Source organism: Capsicum annuum, chromosome 4 (assembly GCF_002878395.1).
Source record: "Capsicum annuum cultivar UCD-10X-F1 chromosome 4, UCD10Xv1.1, whole genome shotgun sequence".
Classification (NCBI taxonomy): domain Eukaryota; kingdom Viridiplantae; phylum Streptophyta; class Magnoliopsida; order Solanales; family Solanaceae; genus Capsicum; species Capsicum annuum.
The window spans coordinates 193292363-193318981 of record NC_061114.1 but is presented as its reverse complement, the minus strand read 5'-3'; the positions used below and the strand labels follow the sequence as shown (position 1 = coordinate 193318981).

The 26619-nt window shown below is 33.1% G+C and overlaps 1 pseudogene; it reads right to left on the bottom strand.

Annotated features, from left to right (window-relative positions):
- Positions 1–9785: 9785 nt before the first annotated feature.
- Positions 9786–10077, bottom strand: LOC107869588 (annotated as a pseudogene).
- Between the last annotated feature and the right edge of the window lie 16542 nt (positions 10078–26619).

Sequence of the window (26619 nt, the reverse complement as noted above, 5' to 3'; positions counted from 1 at the left end):
TATCCTTCATTAAAAGACCTTGTAATAGACAAAATTGTCTTTTTGCTTATTTTCTTTAATTATTATTTATTTTTATAATATTTAAAATTTAAAAGTTCTAAAATATTTTGGTAAGAGAAAAATATTTTTAAAAAATTAAAGAGTCTTATATTATTTGGTAAAAAAAATATATGGTAAAAAAATATTAGGAGAATTAATATTTAAGGAATACTAAAATATATGGTAAGCAAAAAATTTATTTTAAAAATTAAGAAATTCTATAACACAAGTCCTAAAATATTTTGGCAAGAAGCTATCCAATTTTGGAAAAATAGATTCAAACGTACAGTGATGTTAGAAAGGATGTATTCCTTTAAACTAAAAAAATTCAATAGCCATTTTTTGTTTGAAACGTGTGAGAATTGCTCCCACAATTATTAATTATATTTGTAATTTTTACTTTTTTCAAAAATTAATAAACAAATAAAATCTTCCATATTTAGGTAATTTTTTTTTTTTTAAGGAAAAAAGTTTTGAATTTCTATAAGATTTTGGGCGTCTATAAATTGAGGATCCTTCCTAATAATTCTCTCCCAATTGATACTTTTTTTTTATATCATTCATATATGAATATTTTTAGCATACATGTAATTATTTATTCTCTAAATTTTTTAAATTGTTTTCTTTATTTTGATATTCAATTACTTACTTTTCTTTCTTAGTTTTCATTGAAGATGATTTTTTTTATTAATTTAAAGTTTATATTATAGATGGATTTTTCCTGTCGTACTTTGAGAAATCTTTTATGTAAAGATTAGTTTAAATCGTATTATCTTAATATCTTACTATTCATTATTGTTTATGCTTAACACAGGTGGTAGATGTGTGTCGGTCGGTTTTGAGGCAATTTTGTGTAAAGGTTAGTTTAATTATATTGTATTGATATCTCTATTATTATATTATTTTGTTGTAGTCTACGGTGATATATGAATATTGGTTGATTTTGGAGAAATTTTTATCTAAAAGTTGGTTTAAATTAAATTATATTATTTTAATATTTTATCATGATATTATTTTGTTGTAGCTTACAGGTGGTAGATGAATATTGGTCGTCTTTGAGAATTCTTTCTGTAAAATTTAGGTTTAATTATATTATTTATTTTGTTGATGTCTCTATTATCCTATTATTCTGTATGTTTCGTAAGACTTCGAATATTTTCTTATGTAAATGTTAGACTTAATTGTATTGTCATAATTTCTTGCTATTTGTTGTTTTGATATCTTTATTATGTTATTGTTTTATTTTAATTTACAGATACTGGATGAATATGCATCGGCTTTGAATTTTTCTTAGGTAAAGTTAGGTTTAATTGTATTATCGTAATATCTCTATTAGTTTGTTAATTTGTGGTAGTTTACAGTTTGCAGATGAATCTCGGCTGGCTTTAAGAATTTTTTGTGTGTAAAATTTAAATTTCATTGTATTATTTTGATATCACTTTTATCGTATTATTTTGTTGCAGTTTACATAAATTTTTATTTTTTTATTTTGTAAACTTTTTAACTTGTATATTTTCTGCAAATCATCATTCCTAATGTTTGATATTGCATTTCAATATGTGAGATGCTTTTTGTATTCTTCTGTGTTACTTACACAATCGGTATATTTTTATTAATTATTTGAGATGCTCAAATTTTCTTCCTTAATATATTCTTATTAATCAGACATACTACTATATTATTTAGAACTTACAACACATATTAATAACTCCTTTTTGATATTACCTAAATAAAGAGAGCTTTTGATGTTGCTATCCTATTCAACAAGTTAAATTTGATGGAACATATAAACATGATCTATAAATTATTCTCTATAACCTTAATCAATGTATAGTATTAATTATAGGATAAAACATCACAATAAAATATGTATAATTTTATTAATTAGCGTGAGATACACGAGTAGAGCACGTACACTAAACTAGTAATATTAAAAGTGTGAAAACCCTTAGAAAAGTGAATTGAATTTTTTGCACTTCATTAAAAGTCCTTGCTTTAGACAAAATCGTTTTTCTCACTATTTTTTTTCTAATATTTAAGAGTTGAAAATTAATTAAATATATTTATGGTAAAAACTTTCCCTTATTAGAAGACATCAGAATTTCTATATCTTTTTCTAATTTAAGAGTTGGAAATTAATTAAATATATTTATGGTAAAACTTTTCCTTGTTAAAAATCATCAAAATTAATGACAACTGATACTTTTTCAATTAGTTTAAAATTCTAAATCAACTAAATTTGATTTAAAGAAGATTTGAAAAATCTAAAAATAAATATAAAACTATTAGAATAAGAAAAAATAAAGATGTTCCAGATTTTTAAATGTTTTAAGTACGTAATAGAATGTAATCAATAAATTTGTAAAGATTTGACTTTAATAATAAGGAAAGATTTAAATATAAAAAAAAATTATAACACAAATATAATTCAAATTGACCCGTCTCTCTTAACCTGTGGCAACAAGGAAAAGAGGTACGCAAATGCAAAAGTGATGATCCATCAACCACTTTGAACTGGTAAAACATATATGTGTATATGTTGATGTTTACATTATTATATTAAAGTGTGAAAATTTTTTGAAAAGTGATTTGAATTTTACACTTTATTTAAAATTTTCTCAATAAATAAATCATTTAATTTTAAATAATCAAACGTTATACGTGCGAAACACGTGTGAATACACTAGCGTATATATATATATATATATGTGTGTGTGTGTGTGTGTGTGTGTGTGTGTGTGTGTGTGTGTTAATTTTGTGAAGCATTACAAAATATAGAGAAAAATAAGGCACAAGACCTTATTACACAGATTGAAGCACAAAGGAGGTTGAAAAGCAACAAAGGGGCAATGAGAGTATGGTAAAGGATGGAGAAAAACAAGGCACAGAGGAGGTGATAAGAGAAGTAGAAAATCAAAATGAAAAGGGGAAAGAACAGGTGAACATAGGCTATTCTCCTGCAACTGATAACAGTCAAAGTAACAAGGAACAAAGAGGCAGCAAGTCAGTCAATAGCAAAAAAGGGATATCAGCGGATGGAGCTAAGAAAATTGCAGAATCAAAAGAAGAAAAAACGCCCCAATAGTTGTTGACATTCAATTTTGACTCTTCGTGCTTAAAATTAACGTCTTCAGTTTTCTGATCGTTAAAGAGTACAAAATATAATTTTCACATCTTTATTTTATAATTGTTGACAAATTATTGATAATCATCCCTTTTTAGGATTTTATCATTTGGTGTCATATTTTACTTTCTACAATTTATTGATAATTCACTGTACATTAGGATTTTTATCAGTTCATTATCATTTTAATATTTTTTGCACAGTCATCTACATATGTACATAACATAACAGTACAATTTTTTTTATATATTATAATTTTAATTGTTTATAGCGTGATACATTTTTAAAAGATAATTATATCTATTTATATTTTTTCTATAGTTATATATCGATATTTATATTTTTGTACCTTATTTAATATAGTCTACAGAGATAATATCACTACAACATTTTTGGCCTATGGCCACTCCTGTAAAGCGTGGCCTAAAATAGCAGAAAGTGTTGCCTTTGATCAAAGGCTACACTTTTGGACTTTAGGAAACACTTTTTGGAGGTGGGCTAAAGAGGCGTAACCTTTGATCAAAGGCCACGCTTTTCAAGTGTTGCCATATCAGCTACACTTAAAAAGCGTGGCCATTAAGGTATAAAGGCCACGCTTTGTAGCTTGTCATTGGCAACACTTTTATTTGATAAAGCTACACTTACAAGTGTTGCCTTTGTTTTGGTATTGGGCACACTTTACAAACATAGCCTTTTGTAGCACCTCTACAGCAATACTTAAAAAATGTTGTCTTAGTTTTACTATTGGGAACATTTCAGAAGCGTAGCCTTTTGTAGCATCTCTATAACAACACTTAAAAAGCGAGGTCTTTACTTTCTTAAGGCCACACTTTTGAAGTGTAGCCATTAATACCTTCTCTAAAGCAACATTTACAAAATGTTGCCTTTGCTAATTTGCACATACACATCTAAATAAGTCGCACAATATATATCCGTTCTCCCAATGACCACACGTTTAAAACATAGCATTCTTGTCTATTTTATACGATTAATATTTACTTCAAATTTTGATTGAAAAATACAATTATATTCTCATGCATCCACTAGTCATATTATACATCATTATTCTATTTAGATTATCTCAAAACACTATGTTAGATAAAAATAACTAAAAAATTATAGTACACACAAATTTTCATCATTTTCCCTTCGAGAAATAGACTGACTCCATGCTTAATCTAGGCTTTCCAACGTCCTCGATCACAATATACATTATTATTCATATCCTTGATGATTTGTGAGTTGAAATATGATCTTCTCTAGTTGAATAACATACTCTGTTGTTGTATATAACATAAACAGATCCACCTAATGTTTCATTTGAAAACCACCTTTACCTGCATTTCATAAGAAAATAACTATAATTAAGTAAAGAATGGGAAAATGAACTAGAAAAGAAAAATTACTATATTTGAATAGAAAATGTGACCTGAAAAAAATACCAAGTGTACTCCCATAAACTAGGGTCTGGGGAGGTCAAAGTGAACGCAGACCTTACCCCAACCCTCAAAGGTAGTGAGGTTGTTTTCGATAGACATAAGATAAACTGATCCATATTCCCAAGCTATTGTTTCATTTTTGTTATGAACGTAACTTTAACATACTGCCACAAATAGAATTACTGCATTTAGAAGTCTCATCTCACCAATGTCTAACATGTGGGAACTCTAATGTAAAAATATGCTAACCTTTAATGAGTAGTATAGAAATGGAGTAACTCAAGTCCACTGACCTTTATATTGATATCTCTTATCCGCACCAGCATTCTGCTTTGCCTGGAGTCTTGACTGCAAGAAAGAAAAACACTATTATGTAGAAAAAATCAACTGTTGGATTGTGGTCCAAAGGCCGCATGATCAGAACTTAATTGGACCCAATTGAAGGCCACATATATTTAATTTCAAGAGTTTATTTAAGAGTTTAAGTTGAGAGCAGGTGTTTAATTTAAAAAATGAGAGCAGGTGTTTTCTAGAGTTTATTTAAGTCTGTCTCAGTTCCTAGCACAACAAGTTGTCTACGTTTTCTAGTAGCATATACCGATGATATGTGTCTAGAATATTTTGCACTAGAAAGCTATACGTGCAATAATAAACTTAAAAAGTTCTTCTGTGAGAAGAATTTACCTGCTTCCTGAGAGCCTATTGAACATAAAAAAAGCAGTTAACGACACTTCCACAACTAGCAGAAGCCTCAATCTAAAAAAGAGTGCAGTTTACCTCAACTAGAACAGTTTTATGTTCATTAACAACTATTTTTCGTGCCTCCAGGACAATGGTGAAAACATCAATATCATCATTACCATCCACACAAATACTACGAATTCCATAGCCTGTCCTTTGGTAACAACACCATCACCTAAGTAATAACCATAAATAGATGTCATTTTTAGTAGCGAACTACATAATTATAAGGTTGTTTCCTAATATAAGGTTTTAAGGTTAACCGGTGGCCGTTAAGGTCATAAGGTTGTTTATTAAACGACATTCACTAATTTTTATGTATAGATTAGGCTTTAAATGCCTAAAACAAATATATAGCCTTGTAAGATGACCAGGTACAACTTTGAATACCTATCTATTGTTGTTTAATAAGCATCCAAGTGGTTACTTAAAGATAAAGAAAAACCAAAGTAGCTTTCACTTGACCAGCTACTACTTACATCCAAACCAAGATAAACAGAGCTATAAAATCTATCAAGCTATCCATGTCATTTACATATAGCACATTTCCTTGTCCACTTTAAATTTAATCAGGAAAATAAAAAAAGTAATTGCAGTTCATCAAAAGAAATGACAAAGTACCCAACGGAGTTTCTTCTAACTCATCTAAGCTACTAAGTACTAATACGTTTTTAAAAGTTGATGACTGACCCAGCTAGGTGTGCCTGTACTATTTTAGCCTTCAAGGTATACATTCATCCACTAAGGAGCAAGAAGTCTATGCAGGCCTTAATCCTACAGCGTGGAGGTAGAGAGATTATTTTCCATATACCCCCAGCTCAAGTAAATAAAACCTTCCAATAGTGAGATGACCATTTTTCCAGTAACAGATTATGCTCAACTACTGTAACCATTTTGTCATTGAACTTTCTAGAAACAAATCATCCCTTGACACATTCTTTCTCTACTTTAGCCTATTTTCATGTCTTTCCCTTGATTGTTTTTAGCTCAGTGAAAGGACCCACTGGAAATGGTACGAGTGCTAATATTATAGCAAGGATGGAACTTGAATTTGTGAACCTGTAGAGACCATTGGAAACTTGAGAATACACAAAGTTTAAAACACATCTTTGTCAAACAATAATATGTGTTTACATGGAGTGTGTGCGTGGGTCTATCCATATATTTTAAAAGTAAATGCTTCTAATGATTCTAGTGTGAGCTATATGGTCACAAACTCTGAAAAGTTAACCAAATCAAGAGTGAGAACATGTCAAACTCGACCAAATGAACAGATATTGTTGCCAAAACAAGTAAAAAGGAAAAGACAACACATCAATTATAAGACAAACTTGTGCATACACAAAAACTACATTTTGGAAGTCATTAAATATATGCAGTTGTTAAGCTTCCACCAAAGTCTGAATAAAATTATATCTTGACAAAAAATATTGATGTTATCCAAATGGCATATCATTGTTAGACATAACTAGGTTGTTTAACTAGTATTCAATTAGGTACAGTCCTCAATTAGTGTTTAAGCCCATTAATCATGTTAATTAGATAAAAAAAACTTAGAATAACTGCATATAATGGAGGAAAAGGAAAGTCATAAATGTTATCAAGATAATTCCAGTCATAATAGAAATGAGAGTCAGTAGGAAGTGACAAACCTATTTTTCAGGTCTCTCTCTTTCGAATGCTAATTGCATAATTAGATCAGTTATCAATTTACTTCGAAAGTTAATATCTCAGGCAGTAACCTTCTTCGTTTCTTCAGCTTTGCGTAACGATGCCTCCAAACATGCCAACCTACTCCTTACAAAAGTTAATTCTTCACTAAGATCTGCATTAGATTCTAACAAGATAATTCACTTATCTTCAACACTCTCCATCAAACTTTTTGCTTTTGAAACTTTTGATTTTAGATCTTCAATCAAGTCTTCCATGTCTTTGGTTGTAGAATTCAACATGATCTACTTCTCTTAACTAGCTTTGGCAGATGCAACTGCATGCTGAAGTTGATGCTCAGAGTCCCTCATACTTTTCTTCATAGATGCAATATAGTTGGACAGCTGGAACTCAGAGTCCCCCAACAGTTTTTCAAGAGATTTAACCTTATCCACAAGGTCATTAGAAGTGCTTTCAGATTTCCCTAGTAAGTTGTCTTTTTCTTTTAAATGTTCCTCCAGTTCTTGATGCTTAGATTATAAGTGGCTCCCTCTCTCTGAACAGTACCATTCGAATTAAATAGGCCCTCTGGAGTCGACCCCCAGTAGTTCTTTTACAATTCTTGAGAAGACTTCATTAGCATTCTCTCCCTCAAACAACCTTTGCCAAGAATCTTCAATTTCTTCCTCCATGCGGAGAGCTTCTTGCTACAACCAGATTTATAATTCTTCTTCAACTTTTCAAGATTCATTAAGCTTCTTCTCAAGATCTAACTCTCTTTCCAAGCACTTCTCCAGCATTCACAGAATATGTCTCTGCTGCTCAACAATCTACATTTTTATCTGTCTTTAGAGTTAAAACTGCAGCACCGTTAAATTAGTCTGCTGCCCACCATCTTGCAAATTATAATCAGTACAAATTATGTAATTCAAATCTATAGTCTAAAATTTGTTACTAAACAGATTAGACTTATGAATATATCAAAACTCCTCTACAAAGCGGCATCTAGGAAGGGTAGAGTGTACAAAGACCTTACACCTACCAAAGTAGAGAGTTTTTTTCCATAGACCCTCGTTTCAAGAAAAGATCATCCAATGCAGAAGAAATAACAAATGCATAAGAAAAATTAGTTTGATAAATTAAGGAACTTAGTGAAAACTAAACAACACCAACAGTATGTCCAATCATGATGCTTCGAAAAGACAAAATGGTCAATAGCTGCAGAACCAAATGAGGACTTACTGGATGTCTACAATCAGTAACGATAGCAAAAATTGTGTAATGTCTTTGTGCTTTTGGTTCTTAATTTCTTTGATATCTGTCATAGAGGCTGTCAACCAGAACATGAAAAGTAATACTTGAGCTCCATTCTTCTAAGTTTCTAGGACTCTCCAAAAATATTGCTGCACCCGTGTCGGATCTTTCAAAAAAAAATACTATTTTTTAAGGATCCGACAAGCACCCATAGACATGTGAAGAGTCCGATCAACTTAGCCTTTCTTTCAAACACAAGTGACATTTGGATAGAAACTGGTTAATTTTAGACGACATGCGAGTAAAAAGGCAGTTAACGTACAAAGCTCGGGAATAAAAGAGATATGTCACAACAATATCATAACTAAATCTTTCTTATAGCATTGACTAAATTCACCAAGAACAGAAAACATTCAACTCATACCAAAAAATCACTAATTTGATTTATACATCATAATAACTTTCTATAGAAGGACCAAGTGAAATGTTAGTTAAATGACCTACTTCTTAGTGCTCTTCTTCTTGGAATCGGAGTTAGCAGACACTGGTTTGGGATACTTTTAAGTCAAAGATGGGTCCATGAGAGGATAGTGATTAAGGATAGGCTAGTTGGTTATAGTGACAAGAGCCGTAAAGACAACACCACCAGCATACCTTAACAACATAGTTTGGATTGAGCCAAACACATAGACTATGAGGAATGCTACCACAGCAAAGCTCACAAGAAGTATTTGTATCAATTGCTCCACTAGCTTTTGTCCTTACCAATCCATCTAAAATAGATGACAAAAAAACAAATGAAAAAACTGTACATTATCACAAAACAGGTAGAATAGAAGTAAGTTATATTTATACTAAATCCACCGATAGAATTAGCTATCCATTAGTCCAAACCGACAAGCTAGTTGGGATTGGTCATTAGTTTAAGCACCATCTCTTTTAGAAAAATAATAATGCATAGTCACTGTACAGTTTGTGTTAATGTTCTGGTTCCTATATCAGAGACAAATTTGAGACAAATAAACCAATGAATGAACTATTCATCACAACACAAATGTCTATTAAGGAAGGCAATTCAAAATGTTACTGTGCAGCTCTATCATAATCTGCGATCCAAGGTTCTGGCCTTGACAGAATCACTATGTTCCAGGGAAGCTTCACGCTCAACTATGTAAGGCTGATAGCCTGCTGCAGTTAACAGATTTAAACTCCTTATACTATCTGCTAGGTCACTTTTTAGTTAAACTCCTTATACGTTCAAATTGGTTTTACATAGATTTCAACAGCGTAAGAAAGTAAACTACGTCTATGGTACTATAATTCTTCAAAATACATGTCCCCACAAAACGTGATGCAGAACACCATTACAGGTTAACAATCAGGGATCAATACAGAATATTAAATATTACAAAGTATTGCAGTGAAGAGGGGATAGTCGTGGTGGTAACAGATTCAGAAAACATTCAGATCATATAGAAAAACCACCAGCTATATTTAATTGATACATCATTATAATTTTCTGCAGAAGGACCAAGTGTAACGTTAGAAAATGACCTACTTCTTAGTGTTCTTCTTGGAACTGGAGTGAGAAGACACTGGTTTGGGATGCTTTTCAGCCAAACTTGGGTCCAACCAATTGAGAGGATTGTGATTTAACACAGGCTAGTTGGGTATGGTTACAAGGGCCATAAAGACAACACCACCAGCGTACGTTAACAATATAGTTTGGAACGAGCCTAACACATAGCCTATAAGGAATACTACCACAGTAAAGCTCATAAGAAGTATCTGCATCAATTGTTGCACTAGATTTTATCCTTGCAAATCCATCTACAATAGGCGAAAAAAAGACAACAAAAAAAATTGCACATTATCATAAAATAGATAGAATAGAAGTAATTCATATTTATACTAAATCAGCCAATTCAATTAACTATCATGTAGTCCAAACTTTAGCGCCATTGGTTGGATCCTCAAAAATTCCCCCGAAGTCTGTCAGATCTTTCAAAAATTACACATTTTTGAAGATCAGAGCAACATAGCTCCAGCAGAACAAGAATTACTAAAACTCAAATCTATCTTCCATTAAAAGGCACTTATAATTAACCCACTAAAACTCCTACCTTTACTATATTATTGGTTGATATGCTAATAGAGTTGAGCTGAAGTTAGATGAAATTTGATGATTTTAGAAATAAATCTTCCATGGATTCGATGGATTTGAGGAGAAATTTGGGTAAAGAGCTGAGGGTTTTGTGAGCTCTGAGATCTGTGAGATATTTGGAAAAAGAGGTCAATTATTTTATTAAATATTTTCTTTACTCATTTATTTTTGGCTAATAATTAATTGGAGGGAGAGTAAAATATTTTGGAGGGAGAATGAAAAATTTGTTATGAAAATTTAGGCTATATTTTTAAAATGTTGTCTTTAGAATTATAATAATGCCACACTTAAAAGTTTAGTCATATGTGTAAATAAGAGTTGCCAATTCTATCAAGATTTGACAATGCTAATAACGTGTGGCCTATACCATTAAAGACCACACTTTCTAAGCGTTGTAAAAATTAATGTGGTCAAAAGCTAAAAGTTTAGACTACGCTTTAAAAACGTGATCTTAAATAGTATAGGCCACACTTTACAAGTGTGGTCTAGATTTAGTGTGGCCAAAAGACAAAAATATTGTAGTGTACTAGCTTATTTTAATAGATAGAACAACAAATCAGTCAAGTCAAGGTCTCGTCACTTTTTAAAAATTGATACTTGACTTTGTTTCACCTACTATCCAAAATTTAAGCGATATGCTTGGAAAAAAAAGTAGATTTGATGAATTGTTTTTTCCCGTTATAAATACACTCTATACACACATTCACACATATAAAATACACCTAAAAAGGATTTTCCCATTTTTTCTCTCCTAGAACCAGGCGGCCACTGCCGTTGCTCCTGGCCGCTGCTCCTCTCTAATGAAGCTCCGCCAGAGCACGTCTACCACCGCACAGACTGCTCTCCCATCATCCTCTTTCTCCTTTCGCTTCCAACGTCGGAGCTCCACCGGTGAAAACTAACTGCCACTGCATTTCCAGCAACACCTACATCACTATCGCCGCCTTCTACTAGAGAAGTGAGCAACAACTGCCACCAGCAAGCTCTATCCACACACCTCCATTATCAAAAAGCATCACTACCAACCCATACCTGCCACCAGCTTGCTCCCTCCAAGTGCCGGCTCCACAAACTTCGGCCAACCATGGCCGGTGAAAACCCACTGCTTCAGCCCGCTGCCTCCACTCTCCCTCTCTTCTTCTATTCTTTTCCATCACATTAGCGAGTTACCTTCAGTCACCGCCATCGCGACAGTCTCTTTTCTTTTCCTCTCTCTCCTTTACTTTGTTGTTGTAACATCAGAAAAGGGTTAGATCTAACCAAATTTATACAATTTTGACTTTACTCCGATAATTTGCCATTGAAGTGATGTCGCCGCCACTACTGTGATACCGAAACCATAGGGTTTTTCGGTGGTACTTTCCAAAACATTAAATCTATAAGAAAATAACATTTTTTCTTTCTCTTTGTTCGTTCCCCATATTGTTGTTGTAAATGTTGTTTGTTGTTGGCTTAAATAATGTTTGGCAGATACTATTATTTGCTTTACTATTAAGTTGTGCAGATTAATATTGCTTCACTAGATTTCAGCTGAAATTTGGCCGGAAAAACCTTCTTCGAAGGCTATCACCTTGTTGTCTTGCTTTTTTTGTGAAATTTTTTAGGGAAAAGACTCAAAAATGCCACTGAACTATCAGAAATGATTCATTTATGCTATTCGTGAAAAGTTGGGCTCATTCATGCTATCGCCATTATAAAATTGGTCCATTCATGCCATTACTTTTTAACGATGGTTTTCTAAAAAACTGCTTTGCCACGTGTCCTCTTATTAGAGGTCCACATCATTTATAATTTTTTTTTTTTTTTTTTTAGTTTTGATCCATTAAGAAGAATTCACCCACACCCAACTTATTACCTTAACCGACTTTAATATTACTCTTAATTTTGACCCTAGATTTAAATATATGTATAATCATTTAGTTTTCGAACATAAAATTTACACTCTTGAATATTACGTTTAAAATAATATAGGTCAGAATAATTAATTATTTAAAATGAAAAATGAATAAATTGTGATTAAAAATTAATTTATTTTGACTCTCGAAATTCGAACATCATCACATAATATAGGACGAAGAGAATACAATATAAATGAAGGATCACAACTTTTAATTAGGAAGAATACCTAAAAATTCCTTCTAAATTTGGATTATAAGTTTTATAATTGAATTATTGATAGTCTTAATTATTTCGTGAATTTGGCTATTTGGTAGTCTTTATATTCTTTAACGTGGACGAGACGTAGAGCATAACTTTTTTTTTGCATGGGTGGATTCTTTAATATAGACATTAAAGATCCATTAATATACACATAAATAGTGTTTGCGTGAGTAGGTACCAAACACCACTAAAAAATATATGGACTGAAAACACACCTACGTACATGGATAGTGGTATTTTATTTATTTTATATTTTTTAAACTGTAACACACCTAAAAATAAATTATGCTCTACGTCTCATCCACGTTAAAGAGTATAAAGGCTACCAAATAGCCAAGTTCACAAAATAATTAAGACTACCAATAATTCAATTTACAACTTATAATCCAAATTTAGAAGGAATTTTTAGGTATTCTTCCTAATTAAAAGTTGTGGTCCTTCACGTATGTGGTATTCTCTTTGTCCTAAATTATGTGATGATGTTCGAATTTCGAGAGTCAAAATAAATTATTTTTTAGTCACAATTTATTCATTTATCATTTTAAATTATTAATTATTCTAACCTATATTATTTTAAATGTAGTATTCAAGTGTGTAAATTTCATGTTCGAATACTAAATGATTATATATATGTTTAAATCTAGGGTCAAAATTAAGAGTAATATTAGAGTGGGTTAAGATGATAGATTGGATATGGGTGAATTTTTCTTAATGGATCAAAACTTAAAAAAAAAAATTTAAAAATTTAAAAAATGACGTGAACCTCTAATAAGAGGCCACGTGGAAAAACAGTTTTTTAAAAACCACCGTTAAAATATAATGGTATGGATGGACCGATTTTATAACAGCGATGGCATGAATGAACCCAACTTTTAACGGATGTCATAAATGAGTCATTTCTGATAGTTTAGTGGCATATTTGAGCTTTTTTCCCAATTTTTTATTACTTGTTTACTGCTCTTGGTTGTTTGACATTCCTTTACAATTTGTCTGAATAATTTTGTCCCTCACATTTATTTACACGGACAATAAATAAATACATGGCCGATGACATTATCTCTCCATAGAATTTTTGAACCACTATACAAAAGACGGATTTTTACTTTTCAAGTTATTTATTTTATATAAAAAATAAATGCTTGGCTGATGAAGAAATTTTTGTTGGTTTTTGAGGCCTCTCCGAATAAAAGATGGATATAACATATATACAAATACGTAATAAAATAAAATAAATTTGGGCGATGACGAAATCTTTATAATATTACGACAACACAAAAGGTTTTACGATTCGTATCTTTGTAAGGCGATTTAGGACGACTGATTAATCGAGCAACCGCTTTGTAGCCATGGCGTAGCTAAAACTTAATCCGAGCCCACACTTTAATAAAAATTCTATTTTTATGTATATATGTAAACATAATTTTTTTTTAATTTATTTTGCTTTGTCATTAACATATTTGTACAGGTTCTCGGGAACACTTGCCGAAGAATGATATTCAAGGGAGAATTTTATACTTGTCTTTTCCTATAATTGTACACATTAAACATAGTGAAGACTTTACTTTTGGGGTGTCGGATGAGAACATTCTTTATTTACATATACATTAATATACGTTTAGGTAAGCTTAGGCCGTTAATACTCTATAAAAGAATTAAGTTAATCAATTAGTTCACACATTTACATTATAAATATTGTTTAGTTTTCTTCAAATGAATCTTTATTTTTCTTATAATTTTAATCAAGTAAAAATTATTCGTAAATACTTTTCCTTTTCACTACACACTAAAAATATTATTTTTTTCATACATCACAAAATACTTTTCTTTTTCACATGTAATTTATACATTTTATACATATATTTTACATGTTCTCATAACAACGGATTTTGTTTATATACTTAATATACATATGCCTTTACATAGTTTTAAATATTTGCATTTCTCAAAAGAATTAATTTATACTTAATATACATACACCTTTTACATCATTTTAATTATACCTTTTCCTCTTTGATAAATTTAGTCTAGTCGGATACCATATTTGTGGATCCTGGAGGGTGCCCAATCCCTTTTCTTTGGAATAATTTGAACCCTTATCTAGAATCTCAATTGTTTTTTTCGTACACTAAAATATCACTCATACATGTTAATAAATAAATAGGTTTCCTTATTTTTCTTAAAAATTAGGTGGCGACTCTGTACAATTTTTAATTCTTTTTAGAGTCCATAATCATGTTTTATTTAACCTTGATAAAAAATAGGACATGAAGAATGACAACTCTGCTGAGGACTAACAATAGTTTCTAACCATTACAGACTAAAATTTTCAATTTAGGGTGGTATTTTTACATTTTTGTATATATTAATTCTTTGATACTTTATTTGTTCACATTGCAAATTGTGTTGATTTTTTCATGAATTCTTTACAATATTTGCACAAATTAATTTTCCTGCCTTATCAATTCTTTTATTCATTATTTGTTTGATAAACTGTATCTGTTTATTGTAAAAACTGTTACTCATTATTCTTTACTTCATTTAATCATAAATCACAATTCAATCGAGTCTTTGGCCGTACACTTCACACATTGTGGTTCACGCGAGGGGTATCTTGCACTCCCCAAATCTTGTTTGAATTCCATAGTTTCAGAGTTGGTGCATTCAGGTTAGCACGCTTTTTTGCGATTATTCAATCCTACTCTCAACCATTTAGGAAAACTCCTACTCTAGAAACAGGCCAAGCTGTATATAAACTCACCAAGTGTTTCGAACTACGTTTTGACCTGATTCTTGTCCTGAAAAGATACGTAGGCAACCCTATATTAGGGTTCAGTCTCTTCACTATTTCAAAATAATTTCTTCGATATTCAAACTGGGGCAACTTTTTTGTAATAGTTCAAAGACGCTCCCCAAAGGTCTTCAAAGAGCACAAATAAATAACTCCTTAAATTCAAATCTTAATAACAGTCGTGCCTGCCTAGCCGGCCTACATCCAAATCTTCACTCGATTTTGGTTCGAGAACACCTAACTTCTTCTTTTGAACATTGTAAATCATTAAATTTATGGCATATCGATCTCCACTTTCAAAGCAAGGGTTCAACATTCTTTCATACATAACAATCCTGCCAATTGTGGCAAAATAAGATCATGACTTCTTCAATATATGACTTCCCAATATTATCGATGTATTGAAGTAGTTTCAAAACCCTCCTCATGCTTGACATCCATCCTCTAGATCGTCTGGTCGAAATAATTTTGATGCTACGAGCAATTCCTTCCTGATCATTTTTCACATTATCTTCAAGGATGACCACCACTCTTGTACATTCATACCTGATACATACAAATTGCCTGAACTACGCAGACCTGATTTTTGTTTTCACAAGATACGTAGGCAACTCTCATTCAAGTTCAGTCCCATATTTTTTCAAATAAATAAAAATCTTGAATTTTGACTTGGTCGGTATCAAGACAATTAGGATTGTGCATGAGAAAAGAATAAATTGGTATGATGGAGAGGATCGACTTCATGGTAAATCATAGATTCCTTTAGTACCCTTTAATCAAACCTGAGTAGCACTCAAAAATTCTCTTGCATACATATAAGGCAAGAACGAAGTCAACCTCATCGTTTCAAGTGCATTGTGTGGAGAGCTTTAGACTAGTTCATTACATTGCATTGTTGATTCAGAACTTGGCCTGAATTTCTATTGAGGCGAACTTCTGAGTTACACTTGGTTTGGGAAAGGACTATTGGCATTCCTTCACTTGATTGTGCCTTCCACAGCCTACAAAATGACATCAATCCCTAGCATTTCCCCTTTTGAGTCTAAAACCTTTTCTTTCGATAACCACATCTGAGACTATACCTTTTAAGTGCTTACATGCACTATCTCTCTTTTGGCCCACCTCCTATCAAAGATGTCAAAGGAAAGTAACATATAACCCCAGAAGAACAAAACAAGACGACTTTAATAAAGAATGAGTAAAACCCCCATAAAAAAGAGATAACTCCGACGGGGGTGGAGAATCATCATTGAAAAAGAAAAAAAGAGGAAATAATATATTGAAAAGAAAGGGGGAAAATGCCAACACAAAATTCAAATGAAGTCAAAGAAAACACAAAATAAGGGGCATAAAACACAAAAAAGAAGATCAAGCATCAAAGTGCAACAAATGTCAAAAGCACAGATATAGTGCAATGCTCATTGAGGCATTAGTCACTTTCATCCCAAATATCATCCTAATTGTCCCCAAACCTACATTACAATCGATAACAACTCCTAAAAAATCCTACTATAAGTTTTCTCACATTAGTGGATACTTACATGAAGGTCAAGCCTATGGTATCACAATTGCATTCATTGAACTTCTTTATGAGTATGAGTGTATATCTATGGACGTCTCTACATTCAAATGAAAAAAAAATACTCAAATAGGTGTGAGAACGAGACATTCTTTCTGGAGAGGACACTTGAAACATTAGGATAAGCATAGTTCAAAATCTTTGTTTGAAGCAAGACGAATGAATCTTGTCGATACTTAGGTATGTTTGAGGTACCATTTGAAACTATAAGAGTTAGTTAAAAGTCGATCTCAGTTAGCTGGGAAAGAGATGGGGGAATTCTTATCATACTACTAATTGTTAGTACCAACTTCAGTCAAGACACGATTATGTTTTTTTCAACTTTCAGCATTTGTTACAAAAGAAAATATACAACAATCTTCTGTATTTTCTCCTTTCAACATGTCTCACAAATAAGATAAAAAATAATTTTCTACAATTTTCACCTTTCAACATTTCTCACAAAGAAAATACAAAACAATCTCCTACATTTTCACTGTTCAACATTTCTTACAAACAAAATACAAAACAATCTTCTGGATTTTCACTTTTTACAATTTCTCACAAATAAAATACAAAATAATCTTCTACATTTTAACCTTTCAGCATTTCTTACAAAGAAAATACAAAACAACTTGCTGTTTTTTCACATTTTAATATTTTTTTAAAAAGAAAATACAATGCAATTTTCTGCATTTTCCACTTTTCAACACATTTTTTACAAAGAAAATACAAAAAATATTTTCGTTTCCTTTCAAACACATACCTTCAGAACATGAATTACAATTTATGCGCAAGATACCCACCTCCAAATATAGATAATTGACGTTTCTTTCCAAGCTCCCGCCTTTAAGTACAAACATTTTCTGTTAGGTGTTCTCCTTCTAAATTTGTCGTTACATTTTCATAGCTTCACCAGTCGAGAGGATCTTATCTTTCAAATAGCCCCACCAGTTGCGAGACTTTTTACATTTTCATAACCCCGTTATTCAAGAGGCTATTACCTTTCAATTGTTTTACCAGTCGAGAGCTTTTTTATTTTTATAGCCCCGCCAGTCGAGAGACTATTACCTTTTAATTGCTCCACCAGTCGAGAGCTTCTTTATTTCATAGCCCCACCAATCGAGAGTCTATTACCTTTGAATTGCTCCCCCGGTCAAGAGCTTCTTTATTTCAATAGCCCTGCCAGTCAAGAGGCTATTATCTCTCAATTTCTTCGCCAATCAAGAGCATCTTTATTTTAATAGCCCCACCAGTTGAGAGGCTATTACCTTTTAATTTCTCTTCCAATCGAGACCTTTTTTATTTTTATAGCCTCTCCAGTCGAGAGGCTATTACTGTTCAATTGCTCCACCAATCAAGAGTTTTTTTATTTCAATAGCCCCACCAGTCGAGAAGCTGTTACCTTTCAATTTCTTTGCTAGTCGAGAGCTTCTTTATTTCAATAGCACGCCAGTTGAGAGGTTATTACCTTTAAGTCGCTCTGCCAGTCGAGAGCCCCCTCTTCTCTACTGCTCTGCCAATTGAGAGGCTATTATCTTTTGCTCTAGCAGTCTAGAGATCTTTAATTCCAACAACCCTGCTATTCAAAAAGCTATTACCTTCTAGTTGTTTCACCAATCGAGGGGCCATTAGAATTCAATCACCTCACTTGTTGATGACCCAGTATTTATAGATTATTAAGGATGACTATTAACATCAATTTCGTAGACTATCAGAGACAACAATCAATACTAGCCTCCATAGGCAATTAGAGGTGTCATGCATAATGTCTTTGTAAATAATCAAAGACGCCATCATTCATCACTCTATCTCCATAGACAATCGTAGATGACAATTAACATCTATCTCCATGAACAATTGGAGATGTCATTAAGTCTTTGTATATAATCGAAGACATCATTCATTATATCAGTCTCTGTAGACAATAAGAGATGATAGTCCACACCATCTTTCATAGATAGTTGGAGGTGTCATACATCAAGTCTTCGTATACAATAAAAGACTTCATTCATCACATAGTCTCCATAGACAATCAGAGACAATAATCAACATCTATATCCATAGATAATTAGAGATGTCATCAAGTCTTCGTAGACAATCGAAGACATCATTAATCACATAGTCTCCGTAGATAATTGAAGACAATAATCAACATCTGTCTCCATAGACAATTGGAGATGTCATCAAGTCTTCGTAGACAATCGAAGACATTGTCATTCAACATCAGTCTCCATAGACAATCAGAGATGACAATCAATATCGTTCTCAATAGATAATTAGATATGTCATCAAGTCTTAGTAAATAATTGAATACATCACAATCAACTTCACTCTCCATAGATAATTGGAGATATCATGTGTCACACCTCTTTTTTAAACCAAAAAAGATTTATTTTATTTAAGTTTGAAAAACATTTTATTATTAAGTGAAAAGATAAAATTTGTTCCAAAAAAGACCTTTAACAATGAAAATTCAGAATCTCCACTTGGCATAATCCGTTGTGCCAAGTATCCTTTGAAAAATCTTTTCCAAAATGGCTTTTGACTCTTTCAAAATTGATCCACGAACAGAGATTCTGGTTAAGTAATTCTGTTGATGGAGGGAAAGGTGTTAGGCACCCCTTGATCCCGTGGTCGTGGAGTATATCGGCTAGTTTGATGCTATGAAGTGAATAAATCACATAAACATAACAACAAGAAAACAAGCAAATCAAACAAAATAATTTCAAAAAAAATAGTGTCCTTACAGTCTGAAATAAAAGATACTAAAATAAACCTACGCTAACCTACACTAGTCCTAAACTATGCTCTACCCGATGACTCGGCCCTTGATCACGAACGTCCTTCATGTACAAGATACTTCGGGGCATACTCAGTGAATAAGTACAAATGGCCTCGGGACATTTCCCGGCTAAATGAATACATGTTCCAATTTCAAGCGACAAAATGAAACACTCTTAAACACAAAAATTCAATCATTTCACAATCGTCAATTCCTATAATTTGCCTACCCAACCTAGTATTTGCCTACTAGTTTTGGCCTATCATGGCATTATCACATTTAACATCATCGATGAATCAAAATAACTAATGCTTGCTCTTTATCAATTTTTAATCTCTGTCCCTAAATCAAATTAAAGTTCCAATATGACAATTCACGATTATCATTTTAACAATCCATAATCATTTTCAATGAAATCAAGCAAACAAATAGATATCACCAAATATTCGTATCATGCTTTACACAAATTAATCACATGTATATAATGAAATTAAAATGAGAAAGAGGTGGAATTGGACCTTTTGAATATTTCGAGCGATTTACGAAGGGAATAAAGAGTCATCCTGAGAACCTTGACTCAAACTTCAACAACAAACAAAATCAACCTGATATTGAGAAATAACAACCCGGATAGATTCAGAACCAGTGAAAAAACCTTAATACGAACCCCTCAAATCTTGAATTCCAAACTAACGTAAATGAACCCCCGCTAAAATCAGAGCTCCAGCAGACCCCACAATCACGAAATCATATTTCACCAGCTATATTTCATCGAGAATGGTTGGAAATAGAGGAGGGTGGGGGGTTTTGTGGGAGCTGCAGCTGACTATATTCAATGATAGACATTAATTTTTGTCTCGCCGGAGCTTCGGCAAACTCAAATAGGTAAAAAATGGAGAGCAGATCTGACCTTCCAGCTATAATAATCTTTTTCCAGTGAAAACTCACCAAAACACTTAGCCTCTACCTATTTTTCTCTCTCCTAATCTTCGATATCTCCCTATTTTTCTTTCATTATTTTGCTCTATCTCTCAACCTGTCTTCCCTTTTACTAGCATGTGTGTGTGTATCTCCATGGCTTTGTGGTCTTGTGGTATATATGCGTAGATGGCCGAGTATGTGGAAAATGAAGGCAGTCCGTATTGCTGAGTATTGTTGTTATCAATCAAAAATAGGAAAATCCATGTGTGTGATGTATACATATATATCTGTTGTATTATGTATTGAGAGATGTCCTTTGTGTATTGTTCTCTTTCCTCCATTATATTCTATGAGATGTGTATATATCTTGTAAAGAAGAAAGAAAAAATGTGAAAATGATGGGGGTAGGGGGCCACATTGGGTAGGGTAAGGGGGTGTGGGGTAAGGTGTGAGGTGGATAGATTGTTATTTTTTTAGGGTGATGTATCAAAAAATGGTTATGAATTTGTTTAATTGGCTTTTAGTGGGGGGATTATCACATGATTGAGGCTGCATGATAAGACGAGGTAAATGGTGAAAGTTCTGCTTTTGGGAGGGACAAAATTAGGTGTCTACATCATGCCCCTCTTTAGATGTAAACACAAAGTATTTTCAGACATAGAAGTAGATAATGAGATCGAATTTTGACCCAACCATTATTTAAAGGGAGGAAACAGAAGGAAGTAATGCAACCGATTCTTGATTTTGGATATCCTACTCACTCACATTATGAGGGGATCGAGTCACAGGCATTTTGAAGGGTTGAAAGAAGAAAAACCATACCGAGTTGGAGAGTTGAGTGAGGCTCTGTTAAGGTTCCGGTCCGCGGCTCTATTATTACATCAAAATGAAAATTAAAAGTTAAAAAGGATAAATGAAATTACAAAAGTCCAATTTATGCAACTTCTTTTGGGCTCTTAACTTGAATTTCTGATGCTTTCAAAATTTTCAAAAGATCTAATCTTTTTTGGGTTAAACTTGAGAATATTCTTTCTCCATACAAAATTTGATGTTGGAGATAAAATCACAACTTGACCATGTTCTGTCGGTTGTACTTCTAAACCTTGATCCTGAATTTGAAAATTGTTACCCGATTCTTCAGGCGGGGCTCCTTACTTACAATTTCTTCACTTTATTTTTGGACATTTAATTTCATCACCCTATTCTCTAGTCAGGCTCCTAACGTGCTATTTTTCATCTTTTAATTCTCAATTTCATTGCCCTGTTCTTCGAGCTGACTTGTAATTTCCTTACTTTATTAATTTTTAATTGCTTCACCTTGTTGGTTGACCTTTAATTTACCCACCCTGTTCTTTAGGCAGGCTCCTAACTTGCAATTTCATCACCCTGTTCTTCAGACAGGCTCCTGACTTGCAATTTCATTACCCTGTTCTTCAGGTAGGCTCCTGATTTGTAATTTCATCACCCTGTCAGGAAGGCTTCTGGCTTGCCATTTCATCACCCTGTTCTTCAAGCAGGCTCCTGAATTGCCATTTTATCACCTTGTTCTTTAAGAGAGCTCCTGACTTGCAATTTCATCACCCCATTCTAAAACGGGCTCCTGACTTGTAATTTTATCACCCTATTCTTTTGGAGGGCTCCTGACTTGCAATTTCATCACCCTATTCTTCAGGTGGGCTCCTGAATTTCAATTTCATCACCCTGTTCTTTAGGCAAGCTCCTGACTTTTAGTTTCATCGCCCTGTTCTTCATGTGGGCTCCACACTTTTGATTTTATCATTCTATTCTTTAGGCAGGCTCCTGACTTTCAATTTCATCACGTTGTTCTTCATGCGGGCTCCTGACTTTCAATTTCATCACCCTGTTCTTCAGGCAGGCTCATGACTTGTAATTTTATCACTCTGTTCTTCAGGAGAGCTCCTGACTTTCAATTTCATCACTATGTTCTTCAGGTAGGCTCCTAACTTGCAATTTTATCACCCTGTTCTTCAGGCGGGCTCCTAACTTTTAATTTTATCACCTTGTTCTTTAGGTGGGTTCCTGACTTTTAATTTCTTCACTCTGTTCTTCAGACGGGCTCCTGACTTTCAATTTTATCACTCTGTTCCTCAGGTGGGCTCCTGACTTTCAATTTTATCACCCTATTCTCCAAGTGGGCTCCTGACTTTTAATTTAATCACCCTGTTCTTCAGGCGGGCTCCTAACTTACAATTTCATCACTCCGTTCTTCAAGCGGGCTCCTGAAATCAAAATCAAAACTAGAAAGAAAATTATCCCACACAAAGATTATGATAAAGAAAGTTTTATTTTCCAGAAAAATAAAGTCTTATTTTCTAGAAGGGTCCTAAAGTGAAGTTCCAAATAACATGAATTAAATTTTCGTTTTGCCCCAGCTTATCATCAAAAGCTTTTGTGGGTGTCAAACCCAATCACAACTAATTGTATTAATGCATAATGTAAAATTGAATCAAGATTCTAATCAACAAATGAAACTTTTGAGGGTAAAGTTGAATGACTGAGACCAACAAGTCCCTCTCTTAAGAGTGAAAGTTAAAGATTCTTACTAAAAGTGCATCTTTTAGGTTTAAAGACTCAAATTAGGAAGTGCACCTCCTAGCCAGGAAACATGAAAGAACCAAATTAGAGAGTGTCTATTAGGGGTACAAGATGATGATTTTTACCATAATTATAATTACCAAACTTGTACAGCAACACTGCTTTTGCATTTGCAGAAATGAGAAATTGCACCTCTGGATATTTTCACTTTGAAGCCTTTGATTAGAAGGTAGCAACTGTTCCTATTTCATACAAAGAAAACTTGTGAGTTTAAAATAGGGTAGTTGGCTTGCGGCTTTGGCTTTTGAAATGATTTCTCTTGCACTTGTCATATTTAAATCTTGTTTCCAATCATTAACATTTGTCATTGCCTTGTTGCACCATTGATCCAAACTCATTAATAGTGACTCTAAAACAAACACAGTATCTCTATTTTTCTATGTTTATCAGATAATCCCTTTTAAACCTTGGTATTTCCCCGAATCCCTCAAATCTTTCTGTTGACAACAACCTTCTGCATACCTTATTTTGACTTGCAATCTTGTTTTTTTCAAGTGCCGGCCTTTTGTCTTGCTTGGTGCAATTGAAGAAGTTTGTAGCAAGTTTTGAAATCCTTTCTCACTTGTTTTGACATGGACTTGACTCAAAGACACGAGAAAAATGATTTTCTGTTTGAATGACGGACTTAAAAATGATAAAAATAGGAATAAAGCGAAGAAAGAAAAGACATTGTTTGTCCCTTTTTGAAAATAAAGAAAAGAAAAGATTTATCTGAAAATGAAAATAAATTCTAATGATTATGCTATGCATTTTTGGATTAAGCTGCCTGATCTTTTCATCCAAACTTTACCATTTGTTGTTGAGTTAATGCCCTTGTAACTGAGTCACCTCTTCAAATTCATTAGACTCATATACCTCATCCAATTAGAGCGCCTTAAAGGGTTTCTGCCAGCAAGCCTCTCTTTTTTTATTCCTTTTAAACTCGCCATCATCTTACGATTCTTGTGAGGGTTTTCACCAATAAGACTCTCCTATTTTTATTTCTCTCAACTCAATATCGCCTTACGGTGCCCGCGAGAGTTTTCACCAATAAGACTCTCTCACTTTTATTTATCTCAACTCGCCATCGTCTTACGGTGCCCTTGAGGGTTTACACCAATAAGACTCTTTTATTTTTATTTCTCTCAATTCACCAATGCCTTACGGTGCCCGCGAGGTTTTTCACCAATAAGATTCTTATTTTGTCCCTCATATCACCCCATGATGATGCAGAAAATATAATGCCAAAGCATCATCATATATCCATCTCATGTTCAGCCTTAACATTCTCAAAAATTGATCTAAAGGTGTTTCTTTGGTTGTAACTTGGCTTTTAAATCGGGTTAGAAAGAAGGAATGGAAGGAGGCTCAAATGACACTTGAAGTAGGGTGGGACTTACAACTTTTGGAATCGACTCAACAATGAGGATTAACTTATGCCCCTATTTCTTTTGACTGGGCAATTCTAAATTATTTATTTGGTTGGACCGAGCCCAGAGTAGGGCAGCCTATATGTCTCACCCCCGAGAGAGGAGAATCAGGTTATACGTAGTTCCGACAACTTGTTCTTTTGCTTGATTCTGATTTCTTTTTGTCTTTTTTTCTTTTAATGACTTTTTCTCTTTGGGACTTTTCTGATTCTATTTTTCTTGACACGATTCTTTTTTCTTTCTCTTTGACACTTTTTTTTTTTTGAAACTTCTCCGACTCGACATTTTTTTTGAATTTTGCAGACTCTATCTTGATTCCAAAAAAGGGATATGAAAGAAAAATAGGACTAAAGCTCAAATTGGGTAAATAAAGGATAACACAATGTTTGGATAGCATAATGAAATGCCTTCGTCATATCAATCCTAGAAAATACAAGTACACATCATGCAATATGAAGTGAAAGAGGAAGATCATTTGTGACACTTTAACAACACTAACTTTAACTGAGCATGTGTGCTATTTATTCTTCTACACTTGTCAAACATACAACTCCACATTTGTTGTGCATATCTCACATAGAATGACCCATGCTTTTGTGGAGCTAATTATCTTCATATTTCACTTATATAGGGATCACACGTCCATTATTTGACCTATTTTAGATATGCTTATCAATTGATGACCAAGTTATTCTTGTGATTCTCAAAATAATTGCCTTAATTTTGAAAGAAGGATTCAACGTGGTCACCAAATGTCTCAACACTTTACCAATTTCTCAGATGCCCTTTTTAACTCTAGCCCTCTAATTCAATGTTTCATGATTAAACTGGATTTTAAGATCTGGCTGAAATTCCTTAGGCATGTCATAAAACTAAAATCAACATAAAATGTATTGTGTAAAGAAGACAAATAAGCAACTTAAAATAAGACAAAACAACAAGGACACCACATTTTTATTAAAAGAAAAGATAGAAGGGTTTGAACGAATATGATAGAGAAACAAAACAAGATAAATTCCGAACTACAACTCTAAAATAATTTGGAAAATAGAAAGGAAAACAAAACAAACTACCAACAAACCTTCTAATTAAGGAAAGGAGTAACTTTCCAGTTGCTGAGTTTGATATCTTAGCCACTGATTTGCACATCATCATGACTAGAGCTTTCATCACTGTCAATGTTCTGCACCACAATCAATTTATCTTGAATCATCTTTTCTATTTCTCTTTTCAAAGAACGACAATCTTCAATACTGTGACCCTGAATATCAGAATAATATGCACATCGTACATTAGGATAAAAAATTCTTGAATACGGGTCAGGAGTATACCTATGGAGAAGAGTTATCATTCCCCATTGTACTAATCTTTGGAACAGACTCGCATACGATTCTCCAATTGGTGTGAAACTATTCTTAAACTTCTGCCTTCTTTCATTGTTTGACTTAGATGAAACATTGGGCCTAGAAGGGCTTTGATATGTTTGTGGAGTTGGGGGATGACTCTGAGGAGTTGGTGCACGCCATTGTGAGTAAGAAAGGGGTTGAACATATAGTTGTGCGCTATATACTGGATATAGAGGTAGAGAAATGAAGTATAATGGATTTTGGGAGTGATTATATAGATCTTGGGTATGAAATTGGGCTTGAGACTGAGGGTAAAGACGACGTGGTCTTATTGGGCATGCCCATTGTCCCACTACAATAACAACTGCATCTTTCTCATTCTTCTTCCCTCTAGTTTCCCTTAATTGATTGCAATATTGTCCCAAATGTTTCACGGATTCCTCATGTCCATCTTGCTTCTTATATTTCGATATATCAAGGATTAGAGGAAAGTTAACACTTGAAGACATGCCCCAGTCTTTATATAAAACATCTTCTTTACCCGCCAGGGAACTTTTCATAGCATTTTCTGCACACTTCATTTTTCAACCATTTTCTCTGGCTCTTCTGGTATGCTAGACTTCTT